Source organism: Salmo salar, chromosome ssa23 (assembly GCF_905237065.1).
Source record: "Salmo salar chromosome ssa23, Ssal_v3.1, whole genome shotgun sequence".
Lineage (NCBI taxonomy): Eukaryota > Metazoa > Chordata > Actinopteri > Salmoniformes > Salmonidae > Salmo > Salmo salar.
The window spans coordinates 13583065-13610245 of NC_059464.1; the positions used below are offsets into that span (position 1 = coordinate 13583065).

The following is a 27181-nucleotide window of genomic DNA, read 5'->3' on the forward strand; positions in this document are numbered from 1 at the left end:
ATGCTGTATGGCCCCATGTCACCACTTTCTTGTTTCACAGTTATTATATTGCAAATATTTGCTGCATATTAAACAACTACACAGCTGCTGAATCACAATGTCAAAACTGACTTAGCAAGTTTGATCATGTTTAAAGGTGAAAAAACGAGCTATCAAAGTCGGTCACCAAAGCTGTCAATTATTCACTAGAAGTTGGAACATTCATGAATTAATATAATTGACATATTCATTTGAAAATAGAGCATGCCTGTAAAGTGAAGATAAATGTTGGAAACCACCTTGTGTCAGATCGATCCTGTCTTAACCGATGCAGTAGCTTCTCCTCTGCCCCGGGGGATGTCTATGCTTTCTCTGCTGCCAGGCCTGCTGCCAGGTCATTTACATTGGCAAGTATAATACACTGGCAAGTATAATAATATCTGCTTTATTAGCATTATAATGGGAAAAGTGTGTGTGTGTGTGTGTGTTACTTACCAAGTCATCAGCTCAGGAAGATAATAAAACTGTTGTCTTCACACTGATGGCATTGGCCTCATTATCAGTTCACTGTCAATCAGTGGAGGCTCCTCAGACGAGGAAGGGGAGGACCATCCTCCTCAAACATTTAAAAACTGAAAGCAGACCACTACCTGAAATTGACTTGTGTGGCTCAGTTGGTAGAGCATGGTGTTTGCAACGCCAGGGGTTGTGGGTTCGATTCCCACGGGGGTCCAGTATGGGAAACATTTTTTTATAAATTGTATGCATTCACTACTGTAAGTCGCTTTGGATAAGAGCGTCTGCTAAATGACTAAAATTTAAATGTACTTCAGATAATTTAAATCCATCCAAATTTTGGCAAGTAGTGAAAGGTTTGGAGTGCAAAAAAGACACACACCTTCCCAAACAATTGTTGGTAGACACACAGAGAACCTCCATTCTGAAAGCCTTGAATCAGCATTTTATAGATGCAGGCAGTTAATTTGAAAAGGTCAAAGGTATAATTGAGCCCCCTATGAATTTACCTGACACCCCTGTGCACTCCTTAACCAGGTTCTCCTTTTCATCCTTCTGTTTCAGAAGTGCGTAAAGCCCTGAAAGAAATTGATGGAAAAAAATCCCCTGGCCCTGATGAACTAGACCCCCGCTTCCTATAACTAGCTGCAGACTTCATTGCTCCTCCCTTAACATATATTTTTAACCTCACGCTTGATGTTAAAGGAAATCCCCAAGTTATGGAAATCTGCTTTTGTACTGCCTCTCCTGAAAGGTGGAGATCCTTCGCTACTTGACAACTATCAACCCATATCAAAATTGTCTGTACTGTCAAGGGTACTGGAGTCCTTAAAGATCTAAAGATCTATTTCCAAGAAAACAACATCTTAAATGGAATACAATCAGGTTTTAGGTCTGGCTACAGCACTGCTTCAGCAACATTGAAAGTTTTAAATGACATCCACTGTGCTCTTGACAAGACGTTACATTGTGTGTCTGTCTTGGAACATGCTGTGTTAGTGCAAAGGTTAACATGTTTGGAATTACTGGTCATGCTCTAGATTGGTTTATAAATTACCTATCAAATCACACACAATGTGCAATGGTGGATGGTTGTAAATCTGAGTCCATAGAGGTGTGCTCAGGTGTTCCTCAATGTTCTATTTTGGTCCAACTGTTGTGAATTTTGTATATCAACAACATTGGGGATCTTATTGAAACAGCGGATGTTAATTTTTATGCAGATGATACTGTTCTTTACCCTGTTTGGGATAGGGGGCAGTATTTTCATGGCCGGATAAAAAACGTACCCGATTTAATCTGATTATTACTCCTGCCCAGAAACTAGAATATGCATATAATTATTAGCTTTGGATAGAAAACACTCCAAATTTTCTAAAACTGTTTGAATGGTGTCTGTGAGTATAACAGAACTCATTTGGCAGGCCAAAACCTGAGAAGATTCCAAACAGGAAGCGCCCTCGCTGACCATTTCTTGGCCTTCTTGATCATCTCTATCCAAAACAGGGGATCTCTGCTGTAACGTGACATTTTCTAACGCTCCCATAGGCTCTCAGAAGGCGCCAGAACGTTGAATGATGACTTTGCAGGCCAAGGCTGAAAAACAGTAGCGCATTTGGATAGTGGTCGATCTGAGAACAATGAGACTGGCGCACGCGTGCACGAGAAGAGTCCATTTTACTTTCTCTGTCTTTGAACGAAAACAACGACTCCCGGTCGGAATATTATGGCTTTTTTACGAGAAAAATAGCATAAAAATAGATTTTAAACAGCGTTTGACATGCTTCGAAGTACGGTAATGGAATATTTTGAATTTTTTTGTCACGAAACGCGCCGGGCGCGTCACCCTTCGTTACCCTTCGGATAGTGTCTTGAACGCACAACAAAATGCCGCTATTTGGATATAACTATGGATTATTTGGAACCAAAACAACATTGGGTGATGAAGTAGAAGTCCTGGGAGTGCATTCTGACGAAGAACAGCAAAGGTAATCCAATTTTTCTTATAGTAAATTTGAGTTTGGTGAGTACCAAACTTGGTGGGTGTCAAAATAGCTAGCCATGATGGCTGGGCTATCTACTCAGAATATTGCAAAATGTGCTTTCACCGAAAAGCTATTTGAAAATCGGACACCGCGATTGCATAAAGAAGTTCTGTATCTATAATTCTTAAAATAATTATGTTTTTTGTGAACGTTTATCGTGAGTAATTTAGTAAATTCACCGGAAGTGTTCGGTGGGAATGCTAGTTCTGAACGTCATATGCTAATGTAAAAAGCTGGTTTTTGATATAAGTATGAACATAATTGAACAAAACATGCATGTATTGTATAACATAATGTCCTAGGAGTGTCATCTGATGAAGATCATCAAAGGTTAGTGCTGCATTTAGCTGTGGTTTGGTTTTTTGTGACATTATATGCTAGCTTGAAAAATGGGTGTCTGATTATTTCTGGCTGGGTACTCTGCTGACATAATCTAATGTTTTGCTTTCGCTGTAAAGCCTTTTTGAAATCGGACAGTGTGGTTAGATAAAGGAGAGTCTTGTCTTTAAAATGTGGAAAATAGTCATATGTTTGAAAAATTGAAGTTTTCGGATTTTCGAGGACTTTGTATTTCACGCCACGTCCATAATTGGATATTGGAGAAGGTGTTCCGCTAGCGGAACATCTAGATGTAAGAGGTTAAATTGGCCAGTCTGAGATATGGCTTTTTCTTTGCACCTCTGCCGAGAATGCCAGCATCCCGGAGTCGCCTCTTCACTGTTGGCTGTGAGACTGGTGTTTTGCGGGTACTATTTTATGACGCTGCCAGTTGAGGACTTGTGAGGCATCTGTTTCTCAAACTAGACACTGTAATGTACTTCTCCTCTTGCTCAGTTGTGCACCGGGGCCTCCCACCCAGATCTTCAGTTTCTTGGCAATTTCCCGCATGGAATAGCCTTCATTTCTCAGAACAAGAATAGGCTGACGAGTTTCAGAAGGAAGTTCTTTGTTTCTGTAATCAAACCCACAAATGCTGATGCTCCATATACTCAACTAGTCGAAAGAAGGCCAGTGGTATTGCTTCTTTAATCAGGACAACAGTTTTCAGCTGTGCTAACATAATTGCAAAATGGTTTTCTAATGATCAATTAGTCTTTTAAAGTGATCAACTTGGATTAGCTAACACAAATGTGCCATTGGAATACAGGAGTGATGGTTGCTGATAATGGGCCTCTCTAAGCCTATGTAGATATTCCTTATTGTAGCTTCCGTTTCCAGCTACAATAGTCATTTACAACATTAACAATGTCTACACCGTATTTCTGATCAATTTGATGTTATTTTAATGGACAAAAAATTTGCTTTTCTTTCTTATACGAGGATATTTTTAAGTGACCCCAAACTTTCTAACGGTAGTGTAGGTCGCAGGATTTACAGGCAATTACGGATTACAAGAAGAAAACCAGCCAAGTCACAGACACCGACGTCTTGCTTCCAAACACTCAGAGTGTGGTGTCAGGAAAACAATCTCTCGTTCAACAACCCCCCCTTAAAAAAAAATAATATCCACATCGACCGGACAGTAGTGGAGAAGGTGGAAAGTTTTAAGTTCCTTGGCATACACATCACGGACAAACTGAAATTTGGCTTGTCACCTAAACCCTTACAAACTTTTACAGATGCACAATCAAGAGCATCCTGTCGGGCTGTATCACAGCCTGGTACGGCAACTGCACTGCCCTCAACCGCAAGGCTCTCCAGAGGGTAGTGCAGTCTACACAACGCATTACCGGAGGCAAACTACCTGCCCTCCAGGACAACTACAGCACCCGATGTCACAGGAAGGCAAAAAGATCATCAAGGACAACAACCACCCAAGCCACTGCCTGTTCACACCGCTATCATCCAGAAGGTGAGGTCAGTACAGGTGCATCAAAGCTCGGACCTAGATACTGAAAAACAGCTTCTATCTCAAGGCCATCATGCTTTTAAACAGCCATCACTAACATAGAGAGGCTGCTGCCAACATACAGACCCAAATCACTGGGATTTATGGATTTAAATGGATTTAATAAAGGTATCACTAGTCACTTTAAATAATGCCACTTTAATAATGTTTACATATCCTACATTACTCATCTCATATGTATATAGTGTATTTCATACCATCTATTGCATCTTGCCTATGCCGCATGGCCATCGCTCATCCATATATTTCTATGTACATATTCTTATTCCATCCCTTTAAGGTAGTTGTATAAGGAAGTTGTTGTGAATTTGTTTGATTACTTGTTAGATATTACTGCACTGTCGGAACTAGAGGCACAAGCATTTCGCTACACTCGCATTAATATCTGCTAACCGTGTGTATGTGACAAATAACATTTCATTTGATTTACTGACTGTACACTGTAACATTACTGCATGATTGTAGCAGATTTACTAAAGCGTTAGTTCTATTATGTTGAATATGACATTACTTTAGCTAATATGGTGACAAAGATGTAGGCTATATGTAGCAGTTATGATATGGTTTGGCTTGGAACGTTTTTTTTTTGCCTGGTCACATACAGCTGATGTGTTAGGCATTGATGTCCACAAGCGAAGGGACACGGTGAAAGGAGCGCACATAGATGCGAAAAGGAATATAACATGGCTGCAATGAAAATGAACTGTGTTTATGCGTGATCAGGGATGTATTCATTCTGATGATTCTATTAAAAAATGTTTCTTAAATGTCTGTCACCTCAAATGTTTCTCTCAACCTGTGTGCACCTACTTTGTAAACTTTCATTCATGGGCTATGTTGTAGCAACCTCACGATGGGTATAGGGAAAAGTTGAGTATCTTGTAGTAACCTAAACCTATCGGTGTTACATTTTACTGGGTGAATGGAATATGAATGATAGTAATCCAATATGCTGTAATAGAAATAATGCTAATGAAAAAAAATTGTCCTCCCACATCTTAATCGGCACTGACCGCCACACTTTACTATCCTTATCACATACTTAAACCGTGACATTCCCACAGACTGGGCCTGGGCCTGGGCAGTATAACTAGAACTCAGACTGGTAACTATGGTGGTATGTATGTATACTATGGGATGGCGAGGGCCTGAACTGTAACACCATCCAATCCAAACTCCTGTTGAGCAGGTTAAATTCAGGTTATCAGAACTCTCCAGCCTGGAGGTGTAAGCCTTATGGAAACACAGGGAGGGATACCCAAACCCCCAGCCCAATCCACTAATAAACTAAACCTTACTCCTTATGGAGTATTTCTCTTGTCTTATCCGGTGTCCTGTGTGAATTTAAATATGCTCTCTCTAATTCTCTCTTTCTCTCTTTCTGTCTTTCTCTCAGAGGACCTGAGCCCTAGGACCATGCCTCAGGACTACATGGTATGATGACTCCTTGCTGTCCCCAGTCCACCTGGCCGTGCTGCTGCTCCAGTTTCAACTGTTCTGCCTGCGGCTATGGAACCCTGACCTGTTCACCGGACGTGCTTGTTGCACCCTCGACAACTACTATGATTATTATTATTTGACCATGCTGGTCATTTATGAACATTTTAACATCTTGACCATGTTCTGTTATAATATCCACCCTGCACAGCCAGAAGTTGACTGGCCACCCCTCATAGCCTGGTTCCTCTCTAGGTTTCTTCCTAGGTTTTTGGCCTTTCTAGGGAGATTTTCCTAGGGAGTTTTTCCTAGCCACCGTGCTTCTTTCACATGCTTTGCTTGCTGTTTGGGGTTTTAGGCTGGGTTTCTGTACAGCACTTTGAGATATCAGCTGATGTACGAAGGGCTATATAAATAAATTTGATTTGATTTACACACACACACACACACACACACACACACACACACACACACACACACACACACACACACACACACACACACACACACACACACACACACACACACACACACACACACACACATATGCAGGCACACACACAGACAGGAAGGCACACAAACAAGAGCAGGCAAACATGCACACCTGTACTCCCCTGGCCAGTAAAGCTCATACCTCTGTTTGGAGTGGGCTGTGGGTCTCCTCCCTCCCTAGTTGTAGCGCTGTACTGCTCCAAACAAACACAAACACACACCGCTCTTACCCTAATGGACTGCTGAGTAACACAAAGCCTGCTCTGTTACTTTCCCTGCTGTCAATGCGTGTTCCTTTACTGGCAACAGCACAGCCGCATTGAGGTGTGTGTTTCTGTGTGTGTGTGAATGGGGCGGCGGTGGCCGTTTAACCTCGCCCTGCGGAAAGTCCAATAAAACCACAGGCTGTGAAAACCGAGCAGGCAAAAAAACCCATGCCAGGAAATGTCTCTCTCTCTCTCTCTCTCTCTCTCTCTCTCTCTCGCTCTCTCTCTGTCTTTCTCTCCTTCTCTCTCTCTATCCCTTCACTTCTGTCCTTTTTTTCTTTTCCGATTCCATTTGGTTTCTTTGACGAGAGAAGGGAATGGAAATACGTAAGACACGGGCTACATTGGCACATCTGCGACTGGGGATGGATGAGGGAATGGAGGGGTGGAGGAAGAGAGGAGTCTTGGGGAGGATGTTTGCCGACAGTGGGAAACGAGACACCCCCCCATCCCATTCTACCCCACCTCACTCCACCCTACCCCACGCCAATCTAGTCCACTTGGCCAGGAGAGGGTCATGTAGGTTACTCCTGGGGGGTGGTTGTGTGTTAGCTTGAGAGTGAGAAGGAGAGGGTCAGACAGGGGATCAGGCTAGAGGTGAGACTAGTCTTGGTGGCGTTGAGTTGGCACTGCAGGGTTATTCAGGGTCTCTTGGTGGCAGTAACTCTGTCATTATAACGGTGCTATAATACCAGTGAGCCATAACACTGAGGGATGATGAGTTATGAAGTCTGCCCTCATGTTCCGTGACAGACGAGCCTTACCCAGCCTTACAGACAGACAGACCTCAAAATGGCTGTCTGACTCACACTACCATACAGTTATGTGGGAGCTTTTCTCTCTGTATGTGTGTGCCTGACCAGTGTGTGTGTGTGTGTGTGTGTGTGTGTGTGTGTGTGTGTGTGTGTGTGTGTGTGTGTGTGTGTGTGTGTGTGTGTGTGTGTGTGTGTGTGTGTGTGTGTGTGTGTGTGTGTGTGTGTGTGTGTGTGTGTGTGTGTGTGTGTGTGTGTGTGTGTGTGTGTGTGTGTGTGTGTATGTGTGTGTGTTTCCTCTCAGTCCAGGAAGCTAAGCAGTGTGTTTGTTGGTAAGCTTACTTTCACTCACACACACACACCGGTCATTGCAGCTGGAGTACAGATTGAGAGACAGAGTGGCTTATTTAAGTTATAATGCCCAAGAAGCCAGTGTTTGGAGGATATATTGGCTCGGGTGTTGTTAGGCCCACACTGTGCCAATATGTCCTCCATACACCAGCTTCGAGGGCATTATCACTTTTATACAACGGGGTTACCAACATATTCAAAGAATGATTGACATATGTGACTCGTTTCAGGAAACTAGGCGTATGTCGTACGTTACTACTTCACAGGAGAGCCATTTGAACGTAAACTATTTTTTTAAATCAAAATGCGTTTTTTGGCAGAAATGCCTTCTGAACACATGAACTTCCATGTGCCTTCATAACAAACTTGTATGCCATCTTTAAATTCAAATACAATTGTTAAATTTCGAGTCTAGTTGGTTTAGCCAAAGAAAAAGTCAGCAACCTTCCCGCTAACCATGATTGGCTGAGATAATGAGTGGGCTGGACATGCTGAGAGATGAGTTTGGATTGGACTGCCATGTAGCACACTTCTGTCTATTTGAGTTGGTCAGTATGTGTAGGTAATCCTGTCTAACACGGCTATTTTTTAAATATATTGCGTAGTAGAACTGCATCAGTGTTGCTCTCCATTTTCTGTTTTGAAATCAGTGGAATTAGAGTAGGATAGCTAAGGAGATGGAGAAAACACCTGTCTCTGGATTACATATTCAAACTAAGGGCAGCCATGGCATCTGTGAGAGAGTGAGAAGTGTATTCAGATATTACACGTTTCTAAATTTGTCAGAAAGTCGTTTTCATTTCAAGTTAAAGTGTACTGTTAGCTAGCTAGCTAATGTTAGCTGGCTGGATTGCTAGCTAACGTTACATTTATGATCTGTGTAGTAATATTAGTTGTATCTCAGAGCCATTTGCTTTGCTAGTTATAGCCTAATCTTAGCTACCTAACATTGAGCCTGATTGTTTAGCAGATTCATGCAGGGTAGTAACGTCATGAGTTAGGATTATTGTTCAATGTTTAGGTAGGTTGTTATATGTCTTAACAAAAGACTCCACTATGTAGGTATCCATTTCCATAGGGCGACTAAAATGGTGAGTGAGCTGTTCTCTCATTTGTGTCTGGAAGTAGCTAGCATACTAGCCAATGTTAGCCAGTTAGCTTGGGTGCTTGACTGCTGTTGTTAGGTCAGCTAGCTAACATTATGTGTATGATCTGTGTAGTAATATTATTCGTATCTCAGAGCCATTTGCTTGGCTAGTTATAGTCTAATGTTAGCTAGCTAACATTGAACCTGGTTGGTTAGCTACCTGCAGATTCATGCAGTGTAGTAACATCATGATTTGAGATTATGGTTATGGTTCATCTTAACAAAAGACTCCACTATGCAAGTAACCATTTCAATAGAATGTTAATGATGTCACTGTGACAACTGTTTATAGAGTTAGCTGGTAAATTCGCTATGCTATCTACTCAGACTTCAGAGCACTCTAATCTGTGTGTGCCAGAGAGCAGAATATCTGACGAATTTACGAATGCTCAACACCCGTTGAATATGGCCAGTGTCGGTAAACGTTGGCAAAAAAGTGTAAATTGTTGCCAGCAGCACAGTTGCAGTAACCAACACTCTGGGTAACATAAAAACAGCCTAACCAGCTCTACTAGGGTGAGTAAAATGGTCAGAGTGAACTGTTCTCTCATTTGTGTCTGGAAGTAGCTATCAAGCTAGCCAATGTTAGCCAGTTATCTTAGGTGCTTGACTGCTGTTGTTAGGACAGAACGCTAGGTTCAACCCTTAAAGAGATGGGTGGGGCTAAAGCTTAAGAGGGTGTGAACAATTCTGAATGGGTGTATACAAAGAAGAGGTCTCCAGTAGGTGTACCAAAATATTCAAAGGCCATGTTCTCAAAAGTGAGATTACAAGTTAATCAACTTTCAAAGCAGAATTACTTTTCCATTGTTCCTCAACTGTAGTGTATGATATATCATTTTCTAGCTCTGATTTCTACTTTTATCCAATGTAAAAAACACAATTTCAAATTTTGCTACACATTATTTTCATTAAAAACGTTATTTTGATTAATGTATTCATACTATTTCATCCTTCCACAAGATTTAGTCCCGATACAAATCTAGGGTTGCTACCCAAGCCGGCTGGTCGTTCGTTTTATTGGTTCGGTTGCCAGAGACGCGACCCAGTCATTCAGTCTTTTTGTTCTGCATCTATGGACCCAGTCATTTGAAACGTTCCATTGCCATACTGGCTAGCAACGTTCTTATCCCTTGCTTGCTAGCTAGCCAACTACGGCTAATATACAGTCACGACAAACAATGCAGCCAGAATAACAGCAAATTAGCTGCATTTGCATTTGTTTAAACTGTTTTCTAGTGACATTTATTTGGATACATCCATAGCAATGAGCTAATGAGGCATGCTATTACCTGGCATAGGATATTTGCTCACTCGTCAGGACACTGTTGTTTAGAGGAGCTAGCCAACAACACAACAATCACTTCAAACTGAAGCTGGAAAGACTGCACCCTAGCAGCACTTCTTTTGTTTGACCTTTTTTCAATTGACATTTCTTATTTATCCATAAAAACTGTGCTGATTCATGATTTTGACTGGCTGAGAAAAGCTGCCTGCCTCTCATCCCGACTCCCAATTTACTATGGGACATCTGGAGATCGAATTTGAATGTAGAAACAATGTTGCAAATGTCGAAGAGACAGACAGCAAGGTTTATACGAATCTCCACTGATGAAAACTAAATGTTAGTCTAAAAGAAATGTGAGATAATGTCGAGATGTTTTTTATAGTGGAGGTCAAGTTTATAAATTGACTGGCTGGGCTGATGAGACAGTGGATTGCGCAATAAGATGGAACAGAATAAATAGGCATTTTAACAAGATAGATTTAGCCGGTGGAACTTGTGGAATAGACACTGGCTGTAACGCAATCAGCATTCAGTATTAGACCCACCCGTTGTATAATATAGTCATATTAACTACATTTACCCACATCATTGTCTCTACTTCATTTATGCTGAACAAAAATATAAACTCAACATGCAACAATTTCAGCTGAAATAAATTCATTAATTTCACATGACTGGGAAGGGGTGCAGCCATGGGTGGGCCTGAGCATAGGCCCACCCACTAGCAGCCAGGCCCAGCCAATCCGAATCGGTTTCTTTCCCCACGAAAGTTCTTATTACAGACATAAATACTCCTCAGCACCCCACCCACCAGCTGTCCAAGTGGCTGGTCTCAGATGGTCCCGCAGGTGAAGAAGGTGGTCCTGGTCTGGCGTGGATAAACTTGGTCTGCGGTTGTGTGGCCGGTTGGATGTACTGCCAAATTCTCTAAAACGTCATCGGAGGCAGCTTATGGTAGAGAAATGAACATTAAATTCTCTGGCAACAGCTCTGGTGGACATTCCTGCTGTCAGCATGCCAATTTCACGCTACATCAAAACTTGTGACATCTGTGACATTGTGTTATGTGACAAAACTGCACATTTTAAAGTGGCATTTTATTGTTCCCAGCACAAGGTGCACCTGTGTAATGATCATGCGGTTTAATCAGCTTCTTGATATGCCACACCTGTCAGGTTGATGGATTATCTTGGCAAAGGAGAACCGCTCACAAAAATTGGAGACAAATACATTGGAGACAAATAATATGGGACCAACACTTTAAATGTTTCGTTAATATTTTTGTTCAGTGTGGATTGAAAAATGCTTTCACTTACAATAGCAAATAGCACAAAATCACAACTATTCCAGCTATGTGACATGACTGCTACCTTTCCTTGAACCTGTTTGAACTAGCCATGTATGTCGTGAAAAAATGACATTGATACCGGATGAGGAAAAAAATGATTTTAAAGAAGTAACTGCTGCTTTGTAGTTTGAATTGAATGCTGCTGAGTTGTCATGGAAACATTGGAGTTTCATCAACAGAGGGGTTCCAGAACGCAAATCCCATTAAACATTGATGTCAGGGAGCAAGGGCCCAGGAGGTGAGTGGCTTAGTGGAAGATTCCATATGAAATCCCTCCTCCAGTCTTACTATTCCCCCCACCCCCGCACAGGTAGGGATTTGAACCGACCCTTATTTACCCCTAACTAACCTCAGTATGAGTACATACACAGCTAATACAGGGAATAAATTAGCTGGATTTCTATGTAAAGATTTCTTCATAAACCTTTCAGTGGCCTCTATCACTCTTGTTATCAATAGTGACTTATGACTGGAGTAGCTGACTAATAGGAACTTGGAGTGCAGTGTGGCTGATAAATCTGAACATTGGGTACTTGGACACACGCACACACGTGCATGCACACACTCACGTGGCTGGGCCAAGGAACTGTCAGCCATCATTGTACAACTTAGATCCTGACAGATCCCGAGTTTAAAATTGAGAAAAGAATTGTATTTCATCCAAAGTAAGTTATCCTCTCTTTCTCTCTCTCCGCCAAGAGAATGTCTGTTCACACCTGAGAGAATCAACCTCTCACTCAGGGCTGACTCAACTGGAGGGGAGGGAGGGAGGGAGGGAGGGGGACAGCGAGGGTGTGAAGAGAGAGAAAGAAAGAGAGAAAGAAAGGGGGATACTGGAGACAGAGAGAGAAAGAGAGGGAGTTAGCTGCTCCCTAAATCTTCTCAGGTGTGATGCAATGAGATCGAGTGAGAGAGTGGATTTGTGGAGGTGTGAAGAAAGATTGGGAGGGTAAGGAGGGAGAGAACAGGGGGGAGAGAGAGAGAGAGACAGAGAGACAGAGAGCAACAGAGACAGACTGAGATTGAGACAGAGAAAGGAAGAGAGAGAAAGAAAGAAAGAAAAGAAGAAAGAGATGAGGCATGTTTCTCGCATGACTGAACACACGACAGAACAGAACAAAGAGAGAGAATGAGACAGACAAAACGTCTAATTCTGTCTGGCCAATAAGACAAGGCCAATGTACATATCAGACCCCACAAATACTATATTTAAACACCAATCACCGAAATCTGCCTACGCCACACCAAGGCTCAGAGGGGATTGAGGGGAGATTTTCTTACCTCCGAGTTCATTAGCACCGCTAAAAGCATCACCGTCATCCAGATTTGTAGTTACCGTGGCAACCTGCCCGGCAACACAAACACAGGTGTGGTGCTGAGTGATGATGCCCCTGGGGGGGGTCGGTGAGAGGGAGGAGAGCGTGGAGGCTTACCTCCGAGTTCATTAGAGGAGGAGAGAGAGTGAGGCGGTTGAGAGGAGGTGGGGGGGCAGGTGGGTAAGGGGGGATAGAGGGTGGGTGGGGGAGGCTGGTGAGAAGGTGAGAGTAGGGTGGCTGGAGGAGGTGGGCGAGAGGGTGAAAAGAGGGGGAAGAGAGGGGGTGAGAGAGGGTGAGGCTGACAAGAGTTCTGTCAACATCTGTCCTCTGAGGTGTCTGTCTGACAGTCTCTCGTCTTCACCTGGCCACAGTTCACCTCATGTTTAGGCTTCCTTAAATTATCCCCAAACAAACAAGGGAATTAGAGCTCTGAGAGGGGAGTAAGAGGGGTAAGGGTGGTCCGGGAAGGGTAAGGGTGGTCTCTGGGATTATTAGTGGGGCTTGCAAAGCAAGAGTCGCCTCTGAAATATTTGTAATACTTCTTATTGTTATTATTTGGAATGCTACTCCTCTTACAACTGCCATTGACAGGACCAGTGCATTTGTATACAACTTTTGATATATTTTATACTTTTTAAACTGCTAAGCTTTCATGGGATTTCTTCAACATTCTAAAGGTCCCATTGTGACATCATCAACTCCCAGACCGCCAACATTTCCACGTCATCAACTCCCAGACTTCCAACATTGCGAGCTCCTGTTCATCCGACCTTGAGTTTCTGACGCTAAAATGCCAACCCCACTATATGCAAAGGGAATTCACGTGTGGTATTATCACAGCTCTGTGCATACCGCCACAAGCAAACACCAGGGCGGCATTTAGCAAACTGTACAAGATTATTAGCCAGCAAGAATCCTCTCACCTGGTAGCAGTCTTTACTGTCGCGGGTGACTTTAACCAAGCCCATTTAAAACACATTTTCACCAAAATGTAACCAACATGTATCTTGTCCCATAAGAGGATCCAGCGTGCTTGACGATTTACACGAAAACATTCGTGACAAGTGCAAAGCCATCTCCCGCCCCTAGTTCGGCCAATCATGTCTCTCTGTTCCTACTTCGCACCTACAAGCAGCAACTCGAGGGACTCATCATCACAGAGAATAGTGAGGCACTGGACATAGGAGGCAGACTCAATGCTGTAGGATTATTTTGAGAATACTGATTGGAATATGTTCAAAGATTCATCCACCCAGAACTCATCCATCAACGTTGAGGGATATACATCATCAGTCACAGGCTTCATTAGGAAATCTCTTGATTGTACCCACAATAACAATCCGGACATACCCCAACCAAAAACCCTGGAGGAACGGAGATATCAGTACAATGCTGTACAATGACGGATCTCAGCATTGTACAGTGAGCTCCAAACGTATTGGAACAGTGACACATTTAGTTGTTTTAGCTCTGTGCTCCAGCACTTTGGATTTGCAATGATACAATGATGATGAGGTTAACCTGTTTAGGATAGGGAGCAGTATTTTCACGGCCGGATAAAAAACGTACCCGATTTAATCTGGTTATTACTCCTGCCCAGAAACTAGAATATGCATATAATTGTTTGATTTGGATAGAAAACACCCTAAAGTTTCTAAAACTGTTTGAATGGTGTCTGTGAGTATAACAGAACTCATATGGCAGGCCAAAACCTGAGAAGATTCTATACAGGAAGTGCCCTCTCTGACCATTTCTAGTCCTTCTATAGCCTTTTTATCGAAAACAGAGGATCTCTGCTGTAACGTGACATTTTCTAAAACTCCCATAGGCTCTCAGAAGGCCCCAGAATGGGGAATGATGACTCTGCAGTCCCTGGCTGAAAAACAGTAGCGCATTTGGATAGTGGTCGATCTGAGAACAATGAAACGGGTGCGCGTGTGCACGTGAAGAGTCAATTTTACATTTTCAGTCTTTGAACGAAAACGACGTCTCCCGGTCGGAATATTATCGCTATTTTATGAGAAAAATCGCATAAAAATTGATTTTAACCTCTATGGGCTAATTTCTCAAACATATGACTATTTTACATCATTTTAAAGACAAGACTCTCGTTAATCTAACCTCACTGTCCGATTTCAAAAAGGCTTTACAACGAAAGCAAAACATTACATTATGTCAGCAGAGTACCCAGCCAGAAATAATCAGACACCCATTTTTCAAGCTAGCATATAATGTCACATAAACCCAAACCACAGCTAAATGCAGCACTAACCTTTGATGATCTTTATCAGATGACAACCCTAGGACATTATGTTATACAATACATGCATGTTTTGTTCAATCAAGTTCATATTTATATCAAAAAACAGCTTTTTACATTAGCATGTGACTAGCATTCCGACCGAACACTGCCGGTGAATTTTCTAAATTACTCACGATAAACGTTCACAAAAAACATAACAATTATTTTAAGAATTATAGATACAGAACTCCTCTATGCACTCGATATGTCCGATTTTAAAATAGCTTTTCGGTGAAAGCACATTTTGCAATATTCTAAGTAGATAGCCCGGCATCACAGGGCTAGCTATTTAGACACCCAGCAAGTTTGGTACTCACCAAAGTCAGATTTACTATAAGAAAAATGTTATTACCTTTGCTGTTCTTCGTCAGAATGCACTCCCAGGACTTCTACTTCAATAACAAATGTTGGTTTGGTCCCAAATAATCCATTGTTATATCCAAATAGCGGCGTTTTGTTCTTGCGTTCAGAGGTTAAAATGGTGTAAAATAGTCATATGTTTGAGAAATTGAAGTCATAGCATTTTTTAGGTAATTGTGTTTCGCGCCACGCGATTCCACTGGCTGTTGACTAGGGTGGGACGCTAACGTCCCACTGGCCCAGAGAGGTTAACATCATTTGAATGAACTTTCTACACTGCCATGGAAATTATTGCACAGGATCCTACCTTTTATTCCCATCTTCTGACAGAAGACCGCTTTGTCATGTCTTTCTTCTTTCAGTTTTCACACCGTACTAATTGTAGTTTAGACATTTTAATTAGAATCAGAGTCATGCAGCCTTTTCAGTTCAGTTAGTATGTCTTTCTTTACTCCACAAAAAGGATGTTTGAAATCAAAACAAAGTCATCTCTAATCCTACTTCCGTGTTCCTTGCTAGGTTGAAGATAATGTTTCCTAGTCAGAAACGCACAACAGGATCGCCAGCCGGATGGGGGTTTACTACTGTGCAAGGCAGCCTACAGACCATTATAAAAGGTAAAATATAACTACATGTAGACAAACAATGATATAGTAGTCTATCAAAGTAATCAGACGAATATTTGACTATATGTAACTGCTTTGCTTAAAATAGTCAAGTTAAACATTTTGAACTTCTTCCACTACCACAAAAATACTTTTAAAGAGCTTAAGCAAGCACCACAAATGTACTTCATGTAAAGTTAGCATTTAGTTTGTGTATTTCTATATTACATTGGGCCAATAACCGAAAGGTTGCTGGATCGAATCCCCGAGCTGACAAGGTAAAAATCTGTCATTCTGCCTTGAGCAAGGCACTGTTCCCCAGGCGCTGAAGACGTGGATGTCGATAAAGGCAGGCCCCCGCACCTCTCTGATTCAGAGGGGTTGGGTTAAATGTGGAAGACACATTTCAGTTGAAGGCATTCAGTTGTACAACTGACTAGGTATCCCCCTTTCCCTTTCTAATGCACTGTTGGAGCTAGTAACATAAGCATTTCACTGCATGTACTATAACACCTGTAAATCTGTGTACCCATCCAATAAACTTTTATTTGATTTGAGGTGTGCTGAGAGACTGATACCTGAGAGCTGATACATACTAGTATGAAGCCAATCAGACAGACATCAAACGAGACCGACAGACCGAGAATTGTCAGACAGACAGAAGTTTTAAAAGGGTTCAGTGCTGGTCAGTGATCCTGTAGGGTCCTAAGCTACTCTGTGTGAGCTACTCAGTAAGACTGCTGTGTATCTTATTACGGGGCCAATATGGAGTCCATTAACTGTGTGTGCGGCGTGCTAATCCCCACACCGTATCAGTAAACGAGCAGTGTTTGTTATGGCTAACTGGCTAAGCTAACCATTCTAGAGCTAGCAGCCTAGCCGCGGTGTAAACCACCCAGGCCGGGAGATACGGAGTGATTCATTGTTTGCTTTGGTTCATGCTGGATTAGTTCAAAGGTTATTTTTCCTTCTCAACTTTCCTGAGTTCTGATTGCAGAACCTTTCTACAACAGAACAATAGGAATCCCCTGTTTATTGGTGGAACAGCCAGGTGTTTAGGAGACGAGGTAAGAGAATCCTGAAGATAAATGCCATCTGGGATTAACTCATCATCCTAGCTAGGAGCTGACCTGGAAACATAGCTCTTTGTTCACTGAACGACAGCAAAGAACGGAGAAGGGAGAGAGGGAGAGAGAGAAAGAGAGAGATGCTCTTTGTTCACTGTGACAACCTCATCAGAAATACAATAAAGAAAGAAGGATAGAAGTGAACATTGGAGACGGCAGTTAGAGAGAGAGTGTGTGTGGTCAGGTCACCCTTCCAAGTTTCACCCTTTCCTAGTAGTCACCACATCAGACCACACTACACCAGAACAGTTACTGGTGTGACTGGTGCCCAGTCAGACAGACAGAGGCCAATAGCAATGGGACTCAATGTTTTGGATCATTCTGTAAAAACTCCCTCAAATAGATAGGGCCAACCATCTTCACACACACGCACACACACACACACGCACGCTAGGGCTGTGACAGTCATGGAATTTTGGATGACGGTCCTGACTGCATGAGCTGCCATAGAAATAGTATGAATAGAACGTGCATCCCCATTCGAGTCAATGATGGTGGAACGGGTGGACCAGCGGTCATTACGAGTGTACCCCGTAGGAGCAAAGCAGGAGGTAAAATATGTGCTAAAATATGGGCTGTAATTGGTTGATTGAACTCAACTGATATTACAAAAATACATTCCATGGCATGAGCCATGTCAGTTAACATCATTTGAATGAACATTTTACATTACCATGGAAATTATTGCATCACAATACCAGGCAGTCATTGCAAGTCTACCCATGAGTTTACCAGTCAAATTTCCAGGGCTAAAGCTGGTTCACAGTTGGTCTATTGACATGTCTGTAGACAGTTGTCGCGGTGACATCATGAACATTCTATTGTCATTCGACATCAAACTTGTAGTTATCATTATGAAAAAGTCAAAACACAAAGCGACAGACTCTGCATGACATTAGCAGCCTGGGGCCGGATTCACAAAACATTACTTGCGAAAAAACGTAAGTTTCTTAAGGAAGAAAAAAAAAAGTTCATAAGATAGTAAATGTAATTCCTCAAAATGTTCTTAAGAATTCATTGTTTTCTCTGTAACTTCGTAAATATCTTCTTATGTGGCATTGACATTAGTGACGTGCTTGAAACCAATAAATAAGCCTATGTGACAAGGATGATAGGATTTAGCACACTATAATAAAATGTGGATATTTCCATTTAATGACATTAATTAATCTCCTTTATGTCTCAAGATTCTTTTTTTTGTTGGCCCACGAACCCTTCATGTGGAAAAATAAACTTTATTTTTTTCACACCACAATATAGCCATCAGACTAGCTATATAAAACAAAAATGGATAACCAAGGAAAGCGCAATAGAAACTGTTGGGGAGACTCAAAGACTGCGGTGTCACTACCGACCGGGACCAAAAAGAGAGGATGGGCGAGAGTGGCCGAGTCTGTCTCTGCCATCGGGGGTATGGCAAGGGAGAGTGATACTGCCGTAAAAAAAATGAGTGGTCTGACATTAAGTCTGCTGCTAAGAAGAAGGGAACTGAGAGACCATTCATGTGGACCAGCTTGAGGAGGTGTTGATGATAGGAGAGAAGGTGGTAGAGAGACTGCGCGACCGGTAAGTTAGGTAGCAACGTTAGCTAGCTAACGCATAGCAACATTATAGCCAACATAGCTAACAAAGTTAACATTATCTTAGTTAGACAAGTTCTTCTTTGCAAATTGACGAGCTAACACAAGCTATTTAACATAATATATTGTTAATTACTAGCTAGCTAGATAATGCGTGTTTAATTAGTTTTCTTGCTATATTTAAATGTTGGGTAGCCTGTGTGGCTCAGTTGGTAGAGCACGGTGTTTGCAACGCCAGGGTTGTGGGTTCGATTCCCACGGGGGACCAGTATGGAGAAAAAAATGTATGAAATGTATGCATTCACGACTGTAACTTGCTCTGGATAAGAGTGGCTGCTAAAATGTAATTTGTCTGTGGCAGTGGTGCAAGAAAACATTAATGGTTACAAAAGTATCCATTTGTCACAAGACAAGGGTTTAGCAGTCCTTAAGTTAAGTACATTTCCAAGAAGAAATCCTGAAACATTATTTTCAAGCATCCCATTTTTTCTTAGGAAGAAACTAAGAAAAAATGAATACTAGCTAGCAGGCTAGGCAGTTCAAATAATGACCAGTGTATAGCTGACAACGTCTTAACTTTAGTTACTTTTATTCATTATAACAGGAAAAGAAACCCACAACAACTTCATTATTTACAAGTTAATGATGGCGATTTTACAGAAAATAGCTTATGGTTGTGAGTGCGCCGAAATAAAAGTAGGTCATTCTATCTGAGAATTTTAGCACTCCTGCAGATCTCGTCACAGATGGATTTGGATTTGTTGCTGTAGCAGCCCAGTAACCACGACAACAGATGTTGTGACAGTCACAGACATATTCACTTTTTTCATGTCTGTGCAGCATTCCACCAGAGTAAAAATTAAATGTAGTTTTGACCTGCTACACCTAAGTATAAACCGGCATTTAGATGTCCCAAGGCTGTTCCATTCATAAAATGTCTGTGTGCTGCTGCTGCATTGTGGTTATTCCAGTTTTTAAAATAAAATTTATTCCGGTTATGACGCACACACTCCGCCAGGTCACGGTGGCACGCTGGGACAATGGCATCACAGTGTTTCCTGTATGTGGAGGTGGAGGATGCGGTGATGTCATCGCAACAGAACCTTCTTACATCATCTTCTCCCAGCTCCATTGGTGACTAATGACCATGTGGTGCTGGAGCAGGGAGGGGCAGCAGGCAGGTAATGAATGGCCCTTTAATATCAAACAAATACACACACACACACACACACCCACACACACACAGAAACACACACACATAGTTCCAATACTTTGCACCACTCAATTATATATATTTTTTGAATAGCGTTGAATTCCCTGTGGTTTTATGAGTTTATAAAGGACATGAAATGTGCTGTGAGGGAAGGGAGAGTCCATTATAGCCACACACATATACCCGCATGCACACCAGCACACATGGACGCACACACACACACACACACACCTACCCCTTCTGGGGTGACACCTGCCCCTCCAGGGGTGACAGAGTAAAGTCCAAAACCCCCTCAGTGCCACGGCCGGGGTTCTAAACTGGCCGGCCAACCAAAACGCCACCCTGGGTTGAGAAACACAACAACCAGACGTAAAAGTGTGTGTGTGTGTGTTGGGAGGGGGGATGTTTCACCAGATCAGACAGAGGAATCTGATGAGAGCTTTCATGGTTTATGAACAACAGCAGACATACATCTGAGAGGAGGAGATGCCAACATACAACATCCTGCTAGAACGATGCAGAAAGAGGAAGGGATGGGGAAGAGAGAAAGAGAGATAGAGGGGGGAGAAGGAGAGAGAGGGGGGGGGGGGGGTAGCTCAGTTTGTAGAGCTTGCAACGCCAGGGTTGTGGGTTCGTTTCCCATGGGGGACCAGTATGAAAAATGGATGCACTCACTACTGTAAGTCGCTCTGGATAAGAGCGTCTGCTAAATGACTAAAATGTAAATGTAAAGGGAGAAAGAAAGAGAGAAGGTCAAAAGAAAGGCTGAAGAGGAGGGGGCAGTGTGCGTATTGTCCAAATAAGTGTTCTGGGGGAAGACCAGGTTCTTAGATTTCATAGGGTCAGAGGTTCAATCTGTCTGTCGGTTTGAGTGTCTGTCTGAATCCATCCCTCCTTGCATATCTCTCTGTCTGTCTCCACTTGTCTTCCTCACTCCCTGCCAGCCCACACTCAATCCCTTATTCAATCTTTCTTCATCGCTAACTCTCCCATGCCTCTTTCATTCTAATGCTCTGTCCCTCCATCTCTTCATCTGTCTCTAAGACAAATCTCCCTCAGTCAGTCAAATTACACTTCTCACCAGTCAGTCTCAATGTCTGACTCTATATGCTTGGAGTAACTCCAATTTAGCTCATATAACCGTTCCCACACCCTCCCCCTGATTCACCCGTCTCTCTAGTAAACCATTAGGAATTACTGGCCGACCCCTGACCTTTGACTGCGGTCGTGGCCAGGGCTTTCATTAGGAATAAATCATAAACACCTGAACAGGCGACCCGGGCACAGCGGTGGGTGTGTGTATGTGTATGTGTGTCCAGTCATGTGGTACTCATTTCAGGTCACAGTGGTGTGTAAATCAGGTTAAACCAGTGCTCACGACCTCTCTAACCTCTGGGCTCACAACGCATATAAAAAATCCACGTTATTTACCACAACCAGTGGCTTTGGTGTGTGTGTGTGCGCACAAATATGTGGTAGTGTGTGTGTGTGTGTGTGTGTGTGTGTGTGTGTGTGTGTATGTGTGTGTCATTCATTCCCCAAAAACAAATCCTAAAAAGTAAGGCTGGAAATAGTAAAAATGTGCTTCACCCATAGCAGGCATGGCTCCAGCAGTTAGCATATATGACTTATGAGCGCATCATGGAACATTGTAAGAAGTTTAATACAGTACAGGAAGTGAGCTATAATTATAGGCAGCAGTGCTCATATCTTCTGGGGCTCTCGTGGTTGAAGAGGATCCCGTTGACAGCAACCAGGTTATAGGCCTCCCTGAAGTTCACCACGATCCAGGCATACAGCTTAGCAGCACCTGAGAGAGAGAGAGAGAGAGAGAGAGAGAGAGAGAGAGAGAGAGAGAGAGAGAGAGAGAGAGAGAGAGAGCGAGAGAGATAAACATGAATGTGCAACAGTCAAGTCATAACATTTGAGTCCTGAGTCCAGTGGTACTACAGATCATGTTTCACTGGACTGCAGTCTAATGATGAGTGAGTAGAAGCAATCACAAGACTGATAACGTCCCCTCCTCCTTTCTCTCATAGTTTCCATCGTTCTTTCTTTGATCTCCCTCACCATTTTCAGCGTCTTTCTATCAACCCCTCCATCCTTGTCCTCCCGCTCTCTCCTCCCCTTCTCTCCTCACCCTGTCCCCTCTTCTCACCCCCCCTCACTCTCTCCCATTTCCTACTCTCTCCTCTCCCTACACCTCTCTGCCTCCCCGTCTCTTCACCCTCTACCCAGTCCTCACCCCTCCTCTCTCTCCTCATCCTCCCTCTCCAATGATGAGAGAGGTGCCACAGACTCAGGGAGGGAATGGAGGGTAGGAGAGGGGAGGGGAGGAGCCCTGCTCGTTGATTAAGCCACAGGGTTGGCACACTGACATGGACAGGAGGTGAAGGGAGGTCACCATAGTTACACCATGCTCCCCCCACCTCTAATTAATAGTGGAGTGGTCCTGGTTATTATGGTATGCTGCATCCCCTCCCTCCCATACAAGCAGATCAGGTGTCGACAGACAGGCAGGGAAAGTGTCAGGGAGGAGAACATTTAGACAACACAGAACATGAAACCTGATATCACGCTGAGACGTTTGTGTGTGTGTTTGTGTGTGTGTTTGTGTGTGTGTTTGCGCTGGGCATAAAGGTGTCTTTGTTAAAGTATGACCCACTTCAGTCTTCAGTAAGAGGTTTAGCCTGGGGGAGTGTGTAGGCAACTCTGAAGCCCTCTCTGTTCACACACGCATGAAAACACGCACATACACACACACACACACACACACACACACACACACCTTTTTGAAGAGCAGTGCTAGGGAATAGAAGCGTCCATATGAAACTAAGCTTGAATGTCCTCCGAGTAGAGACGTGTGTGCGTGTGCGTGCATGCGTGTTGTGCGTGCATGCGTACGTGCGCACGTGTTGTTACCAAAAGGTAAGAGTGGGTAGAACGGGGTGGACCTTCCCGTAGAGTTCCCCAGTTAGAGGCCTTGTAGAATTTTGCCTGGACCTTCCCGTAGAGTTCACTAGTAGAGGCCTGGTAGAACTTCACACGCTTGGTCAGACCACACATCTTTATAGCGTACAGCAGATGCCGAGCACCAACACCATCCACATTAGAGTGTTAGTGGAGCTCTGACAGAAAGAATGAGAGAAAACATTCACGTCAATACAAATGGAAATCATACTAGTGTTAAAGTGTTGTTCTGATGCGGTTCAAAGGACCAAGAAGTTCAACTTTTAGGGGGTATGTAGTCTGGAGAGTGTGTGTCTCTTTCCCTGTGTGTGACCAGACCCTTTGAGGACAAGATCACATTTAACCTTGTAAAGCCAAGCTGGTCATGGTCGACACTCCTGGACTGTGCGGTAGGAGCGCTGTCTGCACAGCGGAAATGTGTTGGTGGTTGACTGTGAACACACACACACACACACACGTACTGTACATACACACACACACTCTGCACAGTGGAAACGTGTCAACAGTTTACTGCTTCCCCCCTATTGCTACAGGGCTCTAGGATAAAGACCCACTATTTAACCTGATAGAGAACAGAGGGGCTCTTTTTGGCTCACTCACTCACACACACACAAACACACACATAGGTTGGTTTCGATCACCTTCGATTAAACTCCTCCGTTCGAGCTCAGCCTAATCAACCTTGACACTCCACTCTTTTTGTTGAAGTTTTCATTAACGGTGCCCACTACACTCACACTCACACACACGTACTATTGGCTTAGGGTGGTATTCGTCTACACACACATCTACACACACTGCCTAGTCAAGAAGTGCTTTCTCCCACTGAGCTGTCAGGAGTTGTTGAGTGAAACAAGTCCCTAAACTACCAGGCTACTACACCAAGCAGTGCAGAGGGGGGAGAGGCCTGGGCTGCATCCCAAATTGCATCCTTTTCCCTATATAGTGCACTCTGGGCCCTAGAAAGCCCTATGGGCCCTGGTCAAAAGTAGTGCACTATAAGGAAATAAGGTGCCATTTGGAACACAATCCTTGGCTGTGTTTCTCTGGCTCCAAATGGAACTATAGGCCTAACAGTCCCACAATGCCCTCTTTCATGTGAGGCCACTACCTTAAAAAACGAATGCCAACTCTTATAGACAATTCTACCCCTCACCTTTTTCTCTCCCCTTCTTTTTTTCTTATCCTCTTCCTCTCCCGTCTCACTTTTTTACCCTCACTCCTGTCCTTCATCTTCCTACCCTCCTCCTCTCCTACTTCCTCCTCTTCCCCCCGTCACATTTACTCCCTTTGGTTCTTTCCCCAGGCGTTATTGTTTCTGTTTATGTGTTTCATGTCTATACGCTACTCGTGTTTGTTCTATTGTTCGATGTTTCGTTTATTATTAAACTCACCACCTGCACTTGCTTTCTGACTCTCAGCATATACTGAGCGGCAGGGTAGCCTAGTGGTTAGAGTGTTAGACTAGTAACTGAAAGGTTGCAAGTTCAAATCCCCAAGCTGACAAGGTACAAATTTGTTGTTCTGCTCCTGAACAGGCAGTTAACCCACTGTTACTAGGCTGTTGTTGAAAATAGGAATTTGTTCTTAACTGACTTGCCTAGTAAAATAAAAATATACATTAAAGAATACTCACTCTGTTTCAAGTGTGTATGCTTTTCGTGTTTCTTGTTTTGTTCATTTATTCATTAAATTCACTCCCTATACTTGCTTCCCGATTATTAGTGTACACGTTACACCCCCTCTTCCTCCCTCTTCTGCGCAACCCTAGCTTTTGTCATTCCTCGCCCTTTCTTGCCTCTCACAGACCTTAATGTGCTACCTCCCTTACTTACCTCCCTGTGTGTGTGAGCCTGTCCATTCCTCTTGTTTTTATTTCACAGAAGAGGTATGCAGAAGGAACACACACACACACACACACACACACACACACACACACACACACACACACACACACACACACACACACACACACACACACACACACACACACACACACACACACACACACACAGGCCGTGGTATCAAAACCAGCTGAGAAGGGCAGGGTCCGGGACTTCTTGACATCTTAAATCAAACAACTTGTCTTAATGCCTACACTCTCTGTCATTATGTAAGGTAGGGCCGTGGTGCTGACGGCTTAGAGGCCAGACATTTCTGTATGTGTGTGGGTAGCTGCATGGCTGCGTGCGTGTCTCTGGCCGGGCCTCTCACTCTTTCCAGCCCCCTGATATTGTTCTAGGTCCAGGCACCCAGCCAAGCTCTGTCATCATTGGGGGTCCACCGGCTGCCAAGCAGATATTGAGACATAAAAAAAGAGGTAACTGTTTAAAAGGTTTCTAAATGTACAGAATACGTGCAGACCCGGGGTTTGGGATACACACACAGACACAAGTTCATATATTCGTACGTGTACTGCCTATTGGAATCCAAGCTTTTGAGCAAGGACTAACTGTGTGACTTGACAGATATTAATATGAATTATCTAATAATGGAACACTAGTCACTTTAATAATGTTTGCATATTTTTGCTTTATTCATCTCATATGTACAGTTGAAGTCGGAAGTTAACATACACTTAGGTTGGAGTCATTAAAACTCGATTTTCAACCACTCCACAAATTTCTTGTTAACAAACTATGGATTTGGCAAGTCGGTTAGGACATCTACTTTGTGCATGACACAAGTAATTTTTTCCAACAATTGTTTACAGACAGATTATTTCACTTATAATTCACTGTATCACAATTCCAGTGGGTCAGAAGTTTACATACACTAAGTTGACTGTGCCTTTAAACAGCTTGCAAAATTCCAGAAAATGATGTCATGGCTTTAGAAGCTTCTGATAGGCTAATTTAAGTCATTTGAGTCAATCGGAGGTATACCCGTGGATGTATTTCAAGGCCTACCTTCAAACTCAGTGCCTCTTTGCTTGACATCATGGGAAAATCAAAAGAAATTAGCCAAGATCTCAGAAAGAAAATTGTAGACCTCCACAAGTCTGGTTCATCCTTGGGAGCAATTTCCAAATGCTTGAAGGTACCACGTGCATCTGTACAAACAATAGTTTGCAAATATAAACACCATGGGACCACACAGCCGTCATACCATTCAGGAAGGAGACACGTTCTGTCTCCTAGAGATGAACGTACTTTGGTGCGAAAAGTGCAAATCAATCCCAGAACAACAGCAAAGGACCTTGTGCAGATGCTGGAGGAAACAGGTACACAAGTATCTATATCCACAGTAAAATGAGTCCTATATCGACATAACCTGAAAGGCCGCTCAGCAAGGAAGAAGCCACTGCTCCAAAACCGCTATAAAAAAGCCAGACTACGGTTTGCAACTGCACACGGAGAAATGTCCACTGGTCTGATGAAACAAAAATAGAACCGTTTGGCCATAATGAACATCGTTATGTTTGGAGGAAAAAGGGGGAGGCTTGCATGCCGAAGAACACCATCCCAACCATGAAGCATGGGGTTGGCAGCATCATGTTGTCGGGGTGCTTTGCTGCATGAGGGACTGGTGTACTTCACAAAATAGATGGCATCACGAGGACGGAAAATGATGTGGATATATTGAAGCAACATCTCAAGACATCAGTCAGGAAGTTAAAGCTTGGTCGCAAATGGGACTTCCAAATGGACAATGACCCCAAGCATACTTCCAAAGTTGTGGCAAAATGGCTTAAGGACAACAAAGTCAAGGTATTGGAGTGGCCATCACAAAGCCCTGACCTCAATCCCATAGAAAATGTGTGGGCAGAACTGAAAAAGCGTGTGCGAGCAAGGAGGCCTACAAACCTGACTCAGTTACACCAGCTCTGTCAGGAGGAATCGGCCAAAATTCACCCAACTTACTGTGGGAAGCTTGTGGAAGGCTACCCGAAACGTTTGACCCAAGTTAAACAATTTAAAGGCAATCCAACCAAATACTGATTGAGTGTATGTAAACTTCTTACTTACTGGGAATGTGATGAAAGAAATAAAAGCTGAAATAAATAATTCTCTCTACTATTATTCTGACATTTCACATTCTTAAAAACCGTGGTGATCCTAACTGACCTAAGACAGGGAATTTTTATTAGGATTAAATGTCAGGAATTGTGAAAAACTGAGTTTAAATGTATTTGGCTAAGGTGTATGTAAACTTCCGACTTCAACTGTATATGCTGT

General features: G+C 43.0%; 1 pseudogene; it reads right to left on the reverse strand.

Moving 5' to 3' along the window:
• LOC106584084 (GDP-mannose 4,6 dehydratase-like) overlaps positions 1-23144 on the reverse strand; it is a 180910-nt pseudogene extending 157766 nt beyond the window's left edge.
• Positions 23145-27181: the final 4037 nt, after the last annotated feature.